The sequence below is a fragment of the Giraffa tippelskirchi genome, chromosome 1 (assembly GCF_054371585.1).
Source record: "Giraffa tippelskirchi isolate mGirTip1 chromosome 1, T2T-mGirTip1v1.2.pri, whole genome shotgun sequence".
Lineage (NCBI taxonomy): Eukaryota > Metazoa > Chordata > Mammalia > Artiodactyla > Giraffidae > Giraffa > Giraffa tippelskirchi.
This window is the reverse complement of record NC_137275.1, coordinates 226,774,942-226,785,760: the sequence shown is the minus strand read 5'-3', so window position 1 is coordinate 226,785,760 and position 10,819 is coordinate 226,774,942.

Here is a 10,819-nt window from a genome sequence, read left to right as displayed (position 1 = left end):
CTCCTGGTTGTCCTCTGGCTTCCTCTGACTTCTGTAGCCTCAAAGGTGAAGGCCTCATGCATGTGTGTGTGTGTGCGTGTGTGTGTGCCTGGCTCAGCCTGGGCCATCTGGTCTTTGCCACTCCCTCAGGGTCATCACAGCATTTGGACTCCAGATTTGACCACAGGGGTCCAGTTCTCAGCCCTGCCCTCAGCAGCTGTGTGAGCTGGGGCAAGATGCTCAGCCTCTCTGTGTCTCTATCTCATCTGTGATACACGGTGGGAGCACCAGCATTTTGGTCTTTTGCATAAGCACAGGGAGAATCTGGCAGAGGCTGGCTGAGAACGCAAACCCCATCTTTGAGGTTCTTTGTGTTTTTTTCTTTTATTTCTTTTTATCTTTTAATTGAAGGATAATTGCTTTACAGAATTTTGTTTTCTGCATGTCCTTCAGCCCCCACACCTTCCAGGTCTTCAGAGCTAGATGAGGAAGGGGCCGTTTAGGCACTTGGCTGCCCTGATGAGTGGGTGTGAGGTCAGGGGTGCTAAGGGAGGGCGACCTCCCTTCCCACCACTGCCATTCCTGCTGAGCTGGGCAGCCCCAGAGCCCCTCCACAGACAGGCAGTGCCGACAGTCGTCCGCCTTCCGAGAACAGAGCCTGGAGCCGCGTGTACAGGAAGTCCCTGTCCGGCCCCCATCCCACCCCCACACGGAGGGTCCTCGAAACCCATACAGCAGCTTCTCTATGCACGGGCTTCGTACTTGTGTCCACATGCCCTGGTCAACGCTGTCACAACCTTGAAATTCTTAACTATGGAATAGTTCATCCTTACACATCCCTTTTATGAGTGAAGTCTGATGGACCCCAGGGTGTGCTGTGAGCAGAGCAGATACGCACAGCACAGGTCCCAGGGGTGACCAGGCTGCACGAGGGGACAAGGTGGACACAAAGGCCCCCCGGTGAGTGAAGGTGGGGACCCCATCAGGAAGCCACTCTTGCTTAGACCCAGAACTGAGCTCCAACACAGAGTGGAGGCAATGGCGTTCTAAAGAGTCGACCACACCCTCCCTCTGTGAATGACCTCTGCCCTGGCCTGATCCTTCCAGGATGTGTTTAGGAGGCAGAAGTCCGCCCGGTCACCAGAAGACACCAAGGGGAGAGTGGGCCACGGGGCAGGGGGTGGAGGGTGCAAACTCCAGAACTGGCAGCAACGGCCCTCAGTTCCCTCCCTGTGCCAGGCTTCTGAAGTGTCTCTACATGAACCGTGTCAGTAATAACCACCCACTATTATTTTCTCGTTTCTTTCATGCTTTCTTAAAGGAACACGTTTGTCTGTGGCTTGGTTTCCCTACAGGAAGGGAAGCCGTATAGAGTCCCCATCTTCTGTGGCTTTAGGCAGGGGCCACGAGAGGGAGAGTTAGGGGTGGTACAGGCTGAGGGGATTCAGCTGAAATATGGTGGGGACCCAGAAACCTGCAGGGGCTTCTCACCTGCACCTCCCACCGGAGCTGGGCCTGGAATCCCCTGCAGGCCTGAGCAATTCATAGCTTCTCCCTCCCCTCTGCTCCCCTCCCTTCCCCTCAAAAAGCTGACTCCTGGGCCAGCCCACAACACCCTCAAATCCCCCATCACCCACAGCCCCGCACAGGCCCTCCCTCACAGAAGTGGGACGACCTGCATGGTGGTGGGGACGGTGTGTGACCCCAGAGCTTGGGGTCTCAGCTGACCTTGAGCAATGGGACTGGTGCTTTACACAGCCTCCCAGCCCAGGGAGCTGCCAGCAGCCACAAGCCACGACCTGAAGCGGGGGTGAGGTGGGGTGGGGATGTGAGCTGTCTGAGGTCCCATCCTGTCCCCACGACAGCGGCCAGGCCTCACCTGACACCGTGACTGCCCTGCACGGGCACACAGGACAGCAGCAGTCACGGGGACGGACAGCCAGCTGCCTCCACCGCAGGCTCCACTCTGACTGCAGCGGCCCCACGGCTGTACCAGCCCCGCCTGCGCGCCGCTCTGCTTGGCTGCCAGGGCTCGGGGACCCTGCGTGAGTCGGTGAAGGCAGAGCTCCAGAGGCCAAGCCTGTCTTCAGCCGCCAGACCCACCCTGGTTGCCAGACTCATGAGCCCAACCGGTATCTGAAGCCTTTGGGAGAATGACACCACAGACGCTGACCTCAGAGCTTAGACTCCGGAAAACTTACTAAACAGGTTGTTTCTACTCTTTTTTTAAAGTAGGAGGTTGACAGGAAGTGGGGAGGGGAATGACTTCCTTGGTGGTGCAGTGGTTAAGAATCCACCTGCCAATGCAGGAGACTCGGGTTCCATCCCTGATCTGGGAAGACCCCACGCGCCATGGAGCAACAAAGCCCGGGCACAACTACTGCAGCCCAAGTGCTCAGAGCCCGCACTTCCCAAGCAGAGCAGCCAGCACAGTGAGAAGCTCAGCACAGAAACGAGAGCGCAGCCCCCACTCTCTACAACCAGAGAGAAGCCCACACAGCAGCGAAGACCCAACACAGCCAAAAGTAAATAATTTTTGTTTTGTTTTAAGTAGGAGGTTGCAGCATTCCCTGCTGGTCCAGAGGCTAAGCCTCTGAGCTCCCAACACAGGGGGCCCGCGTTCCATCACTGGTCAGGGCACTGGATCCCACATGCTGCAACTGAAGACCCTGCATGCCACAACTAAGACCCAGCACAGCCGATTAAATAAATGTTCAAAAGTAGGAGGCTGTTCATCTGTCGCCATAGAAAACTGCAACATTTTGGCGAAAGAAAAAAAACAAAGATCTTATTTTGCAAGTTCTCGTGGTTGATTGCAAAAATTTTCTCATAATATGCAGCTGTTTAAAAAAATTAGAAAATACAGAAACTAAAACCCACCCATAAATGTGTAGGGAACACCAGTGACCGCGGCATCCGTCCACGACACACGGGAACGCACATGCGTGTTTTTCTTCTACGAAAGCTTTCAACCTCCAGCCCCCTTCCCACCGGCCTCTGCTCTGCTCACCAAAGAGACTGCGCTTTGGCCTCATGACCGGGGGTTTTCTGTTGAACGCAGGGAGGCAGGGGAGCGGGGCTGTGAGGTTGGGGGCACCGTCTGGCCTGCAGTGAGGAGAGAAGCACGACTGCTCCGCCTCTGGGTCCAGCAACTCCAGGGGCCTCAGGGGAGCCGCCCAGGAAGAAGCCTCTCAAACACCTTCCCTGCAGTTTCTACAGTTACAGCACGTCCCACATCTCGGAGTTCGGCTGTGGGTTAAATCCTCTCTTGTTGGACATGAAATGTGTTTCCACAGAGAACTTGCCTGGACCTCAGCCTCAGTTTGGTTCTCTTGTTGGACGTAAAAAGTGTTTCCACAGAAACCTGCCTGTATCTTGGCCTAGTTGGTTCTCTTTTTGGACATGAAAAGTGTTTCCACAGAAACCTGCCTTGTATCTTGGCCTAGTTGGTTCTCTTTTTGGATGCGAAAAGTGTTTCCACAGAAACCTGCCTGTATCTTGGCCTAGTTGGTTCTCTTTTTGGATGCAAAAAGTGTTTCCACAGAAACCTGCCTGTATCTTGGCCTAGCTGGTTCTCTTGTTGGACGTGAAAAGTGTTTCCAGAGAATCTGCTTGGATCTCAGACTCGCTTGTTTCTCTTGTTGGAAACGAAATGTGTTTCCACAGAGAACCTGCCCAGATCTTGGCCTCAGGTGGTCCTCTTGTTGGACGTGAAAAGTGCTTCCACAGAGAATCTGTCTGGATCTCGGCCTCGGTTGGTACAGATGTAACAGGCAGTACGTTCAGGGCTCAGGGAAGTTAGTTCTCAAGCTTTCTTTAGGGCTACAGCGCCTCCTCACCCCCACCCCTTCCACGGTCATGGAGCCTTCTCTTCCAGAGGAAGGTGTTAGCAACACCAGCCACAAAGACACATACTGAAGAGGAGAAAGGCCACGGCAGGCGGGGCCGGGTGTTCCTGGGGGAGCAGAGGGGCCTTAGACACTCCATGCTGGGCCCCTGCCCCACCGGCTTCTCCTCCCTCTCTTTGAGCATGCAGCTCTCACCTCCTGGGTGCCTGCCAGCAAGGGGCTCCCAAGACACCAAGGTGGGGCTGGCGATGGGCAAGCTGGATGCCAGGGAACCCGAGACCCTGCTGCAGGTCAGTGCACTGTGGACAAGGGCCAGCCTCACTGAACGGTCAGGCCCTGTGCATCCAGGACACCCTCTCCAGACCCCAGGTGGAGGCACTGTTGCCCCCAGTGTGCACCTGGGTCTCAGGAGAAGGAAGAGAGACCGGGTTGTCCTTCCCACCTCCTGCCCAGAGAATGACAAAGGCCAGTTCCCAAAAGTCGGAACAGGGTGGGCAGAGTGAGTGCTTGGGTCTCACAGGGTCCCTGTGAAGAGGGCTTTACTGCTGACTGGCTCCCTCTTGGCTGGTTCTCCTTCTGAGTTGTCTTCACATTAAATCTCACAAGGACGAGGCAGTCCTGGTGCCCAAACATCACTCGCCCAGGTGCCGACAACCCTCCTTATTTATTACGGGCAGGGAGACAGGGTGGCTGGTGTGACACTGCCCTGGACCGGAGAAGAGAGTCCCTAGGTTGTGTCTCTTCTGCCTCCTGAGACCCAGGTGGGCTTTGGGGGCAGAGCACATCCACCTGGGTGCAGAGAGGCTGTCCTGAATGGACGGGCCTAACTGTCCAGTGTGGTTTCAGAGGGTACGGGCAAGAGGGGCACTAACTCCTTTTTAAATATTTCAGACAACCACTGAGTTCCTTTTGGTTTTTGGTTTCAGATCTTTTTGATATGGTCCATTTTCAGAGTCTTTATTGAATTTGTTACAATATTGCTTCCATTTTATGTTTTGACTTTTTGAATGCAAGACATGTGGGATTGTTACCAAGTCCAAGCTCACTCTGCTTGCCTCACAACAGGCCAATAAATCAGAGTCAAGGTGCTGAGGCAAGGAATACGACTCTACTTGGAAAGCCGGCAGACTGAGAAGATAGCAGACTAACATCTAAAAGAAACCATCTTGTCAGGGTCTGGATGCCAGTGTCTTTTATAGAACAGAGAGCTGGGAGGAGAGGAAATAAAGTGAAAAGGCCATTAATCTGGCAAATATCTCTGGGAATGGCCAGCCTTGGGAGGAGATGTGTTACTTTCTCCCTTCCTATAGCCATCCACAGGTGGACAGGTCCTGAACAAAGGCAGAGGGGCAGGGTTTCCTGAGGCAGGCCATTATGTATGGACAGTATCCCTGTAGCAAACAAACCAACAGGAAGCAAAGGTTAAAGTAAAAGATTTAATTTGAAAAAAAAGTTTTTTTAAACGGAGTCAGATTTTGTTCTTCCCTGTAACAATTCCCCATTCTCAGTGTCCATTCCACAATCTTATGGGAAAAGGGGTGATGATTGTTCTAATTGTTCCATCAGTTGCATCTTTTGGGGAGTGTCCACCACTGGTGCCAGTGTTCCAAATGTTGAGATTTGTCTTCTTTTGTTGCTCTTTGGAAAGTGTCTACTTCATATGTGTAGACATAAAAATATTTATAATATAGGTGTTGAGAGTTAAGTTTTATTCAGCAAGAATCTTTTAGGACTTCAAAAATGCAGGCAGCATCTAAAGGTAAGGAATTTAGCACTTTTTATGTATGGAAAGATGCCAAGAGTCATCTCATTGAAATCATCCCCTTTGATACACACCTCACCATCTGGGGCCAGTATCCTGTCTTCTCTTTCCTGAGTTTCCTCAGGGCTCACAGTGGGGAGTGGCTGCAGGCTGATGGCTTCGAGAGGGAAGGTATTCTCCTTCCCGAGTTTCCTCAAGGCTCACAGTGGGGAGTGGCTGCACTTTGATGGCTGCTGGAACGCAGGTATTCTTTTCTACCCTGAGTTTCCTCAGGGCTCACCGTGGGGAGTGGCTGCAGTCTGATGGCTTCTAGAGAGTAGCAGGGGGAGCCTGGGTCCCCATTGAGATCATCTCAACAGAGAGAGCAAACACGTCCTGTGACTCCAGAAAATCTTCCAATGTTCAGAGTTCAGCCTGCAGGATCCACAGCCATCAGCTCAGCCACCATGCTCTGCACTTAGTTGCTATGTAGCCCTGAAACCTACACTGCAGGAGGCCCTCTAAATGTGGCGTCCTGTCCAGAAAACTCTCGGTCACATCCTCCAAGCCCAACCCAGGCCCAGCTTCGCTGAGAGGGTCTCACTGGGGACCCAGGTTCCCCCTTCTGCTCTCCCACATTCCCTTCGGTTCTGTGTGATATTAACTGTTTTTACAGCTGTCATAATACTGTTGAACACACTGCCATGGTGCTGGCAGTCTGGGTCTTCTGTTATCCCACTGAGATTCTGTGAAAACACAGTAGATGCTGGGCTGGAAGAGGAGGGGCAGGTCTGGTCTCTGCTGAGTATGGCCATCTACTGGGAGGAGATCACAGCTGCAACCTCACCTGCTGCTCACTGGCTTTTTGCTGGTCCATGTGCCTGGTAATCAACTGCCCAGATAAACCTGCTCCCTTCTTCCCATGCTCATGCTGCTGAATTGGAATAATTACCAGGTAGCTCACCTGAGGAGTCTCCGGGAGCCCCAGGGATGGGGAACCACTCAGGGGTAAAGAGCAAACAGGCAGAGGCGTGTATAAAATGATACTGTAAAGCATTGACTCCTAAACACAAGTCAAGTGAAGCTCACATGTATTCTTCCTCTTTTCTTAGCTCTGAGTGTATGGTCTCCCTCTGCACATGATTATGGCCCACACAGATGGGGTGAGACTCAGTCCCCAGACCCCCCTACCTGGGGTCACACATTCCCTTGGTCAGGACACCACGGCTGTGGTCGGCAGGCCCCCAATGTGTAAACAAGCCAGGTTCATATGGTCAAAGCTGTGGTTTGTCCAGTAGGCATGTATGGATGTGAGAGCTGGACCATAAAGAAGGCTGAGCACCAAAGAACTGATGCTTTTGAACTGTGGTGTTGGAGAAGACTCTTGAGAGCCCCTTGGACTGCAAGGAGATCAAACCAGTCAATCCTAAAGGAAATCAACTGTGAATATTCATTGGACAGACTGATGCTGAAGCTTCAATACTTTGACCACCTGACGGGAAAAGCTGACTCATTGAAAAAGACCCTGATACTGGGAAAGATTGAAGGCAGGAGGAGAAGGGGACAACAGAGGATGAGATGGTTGGATGGCATCACTGACTCAATGGACATGAGTTTGAGCAAGCTCCAGGAGATGGTGAAGGACAGGGAAGCTTGGCATGTTACAGTCCATGCGGTCACAAATAGTTGGACACAACTTAGAGACTGAACAACAACAACCAGGTAGCCTATCTGAGGTGTCTCCGTGAGCCCCAGGGGAGGCAAACTTGTCAGAGGGAAAGACGAAGAGCCCTACCTCAGCACTGACCCCTGGGAGGGCCATGGAACCCCACGGTCACCCAGAGAAACCCACCTCAGCTCCAGACCCCAGACATCTGAGCACTGACATTCAGACACAGGCACGGAGTTTTCCAGGACAGAGGACAGGCCCAGTCTGCACCCAGGTCTCCATGTCCTACTGCACAGAGAACCCGGCCAGGTGTAAATGTCCTCACTGCAGGAGCACACGGTCTCATCTAAACATAATCAGTGTAGACAGGACTTGGAGAGGTCTGAATCCACCATGTAGACAGAACTTGGCCAGGTTCGAAGTCGCTTAGGGCTGCGCTCCTAGGAAGCACAGGTCACATCCCCGGGGTCTCATCGTTGGATAGAGGCTCACCTGCCTGTGAGAACTGGGAGGTACCTTTCTTGAAGAAATCATCACTGGCTCCACACTTCACCCACATCAGGAAACGGAACAAGAGCTTTGTCACTAAACATTTCGGCAGACAAAACAAAACTGTGACCAGGTTCTGCGACCACGTGGTGGTCAGGGCCCGAGGAGAGCCAGGGCCTGGTGGAGCGCAGCCCAGTGTCCTGCGAGGACAGGCCGCAAGTGGCCCGGCTGCAGCCACCCGGGCTCCCAGCAGGAGGCGCTGTCCAGGTCGCCCAGGCAGATGTCCTACACGGTCCGCGGGGAGAGCGGTTCTGTCCATCCTGATGGTCATTTAGGGACGGAGTGCACTCGGGTCCTGCTTCCCCGCAGGGTGGGAGTGGGCCTGACACCTCCTAGGCTCCCTGTCAAGTGACTTCCTGTCGGGGTTGATGCCCACTGGCACCGTGCTGCATCCAAGCGGGAATGCGGGCAGAGGTGGGGCACAGACGCCATCAGAGCAGAGCACCTGCGGGGAGCTCCCACCTGCCCCCGCCTGCCCACCTCGGACCCCAAGCCCCCACCCCATGACCCATTACCACACACACACACACTCCCACGCCGCACACATATGCGCTGTGCACCTTCACCATGCACACAAACAGCACATGTCCGCCAACAGGCGCACACACACGCATAGCACACACACGGGGAATAAAATGAATACCCTACAGTGCTCGTTCCTAAACACAAATGAAGCTTACATGCATTCTTCCCTTCTTCTGAGCTTTGATGGTTTCCAAAATAAAAAAGTTTATAAAGTAGTTAATGGTGAATGACTTTTATATCATGGGACTTCCTGAAGTTATTCCACAAATACAACAAGACTTGAGAGATGAATGAAGATATTCAGTGTGTCCCTCGACAGAAGAATGGACGAGCAGAACATGGTCCATCCACACAATGAATGTTGTCCAGCCTGAAAGGAAGGCAGTTCTGACACAGGCTACAGCGTGGATGGACCCTGAAGACATTATGCTCAGTAACATAAGGCAGACGTGGAAGAACAAATGATGTTTGAGTCCACTCATACAAGGTCCCTAGAGCAATCGGCTCCATAGACACAGAAAGCAGGATGGTAGGTGCCAGGGGCTGAGGGAGGGGAATGGGGACTGAGTGTCTCACGGGGACTGTCTGGGTTTTGCAAGATAGAAGTAGTGACAAGCATGCACTGCAGCAGCATTTACAACAGCTGAGACATGGAAGTAACCAAAATGTACACGCACAGATGAATGAATAAAGAAATCATATAGGCAGAGAATGGAATATGATTCAGCCATGGAAAAATGCCATTTGCAGGGATAATCTATAACTAGAACAATCATAGTAATTGAAGTACTTCAGAAGGAGAAACTAATACCAATGAGCTATTTTATAAAAGTGAAATACACACACAGTCAGGAAACAAACATGGTTACAGAAGGGGAGTGGTGGGTGGAAGTGATAAATTAGGAGGTTGGGATTCATTTGTCCTCACAAATACATATAGAATATAGAATCAACATGGACCTACTTTAGAAAGGGTGGTGTACTACACACTCTATAATAACGTGTATATGAAAAAAACAAAGATGAATCAGAATGTGTATGGGGATAACTCATGAAGAATCTCTCTACCAACAAGCACAACACTGTAAGTCAGCTATCCTCCAAAAAAAAGTAAACACTAACTTTAAAAGAGAAAAACAAGGGTTAATGAGCCACAGGCTTCTGGCATGTGCCAGAAGAATCCGCAGACTAGGAGTCGCCCTAAGGCTCTGGTTACTGTAGTAACAGAAGTAGGGCATGAAGAAATCCTGTCTCCTTGTGGCCATCTCCCACAACAGAAACTTTAAAGCTATTGCTTATGCTGCAGTGAAATAAGAAAAAGTTTTTTCTCTTTGGCCTTTTGATTCCTTCTCTACTTTAGCTGTTCCTGATCTACAGTCTGCATTGATAACTGTTTCCTTCTTTTCAGAAGATTAACCTATTGACTGTTTTGAAACAATGCAAAAAGGAACAAGAACATAGGAACTTTATACCTTTGTGGAAATAAATGTTTTTTGGAGGAAATAAACAGATGGATTTAATCCTTGAGCTGGAAGAGGAGAGAACAGAGTAGACTTGTGCCTCAAGAACTGTATCTCCCCTGATGGGGAATCAAGGGGATCACACAGTTGGGGCTCATAGTCAGAGGTTGGAGATAAAGAGCAAACATATAAGGATCCTATATTCTTTCTTTTTGCATTGTTTCAAAACAGTCAATAGGCTGGTGTCAGGGAGCCCAGTAACTTGGGTCTGACAGGTAGTAGCAGGAGTTGGGGCCATTGTCTTTTGTAGATTGCATTGAGGATTTCTTTCCGTAATGCAAAAAGAGAAAGACTATAAGGGGAGGTTTGCAGAGAGAGTACCATACAGTTAAGCATCAGGATGTAACTAGCATAAAATTAAAAGATAATAAATGTGAAATATGGCTCATGCAGAGTTAGAGGGCGATAGGTGTGCGATATCCCTGGAGAAGAGCATGGAAACCCACTCCAGTATTCTTGCCTGGAGAATTTCATGGACAAAAGAGCCTGGTGAGCTACAGTCCATGGGATCACAAAGAGTCAAACACAACTGAGTGACTAACACACACACACACACACACACACACACACACAGGTGCAGGATATAGCTTACATAACAGGTTAGTCTTCTGAAAAGAAGGAGACTTAATTATCAATGCTGGCTGTAGATCAGGAACAGTTAAAGTAGAGAAGGACTCAAAAGGCAAGAGAGAAAAAACTATTTCTTATTTCACTGCAACACCTAAAAACACTTCATACTCACAAGGACTGCTGGGCTCTAAATGATACAGGCACTTTAAAAATTTCCATGGGTAACTAACTGAAAACAAAAACTGGGTAGATCATGAAGATGAAAATTTCCACAGTCAATTCCACACACACTAGTTAAAATCGAAGCCAATGAAAACGTGCTGTACATCAGGAATTGTCAGATACATGCAAATCAAAACCACAGCGAGGGAACATTGCAGCTGTTTGAAAGGCCATCCTCAGTCTACAACGGAAAGAG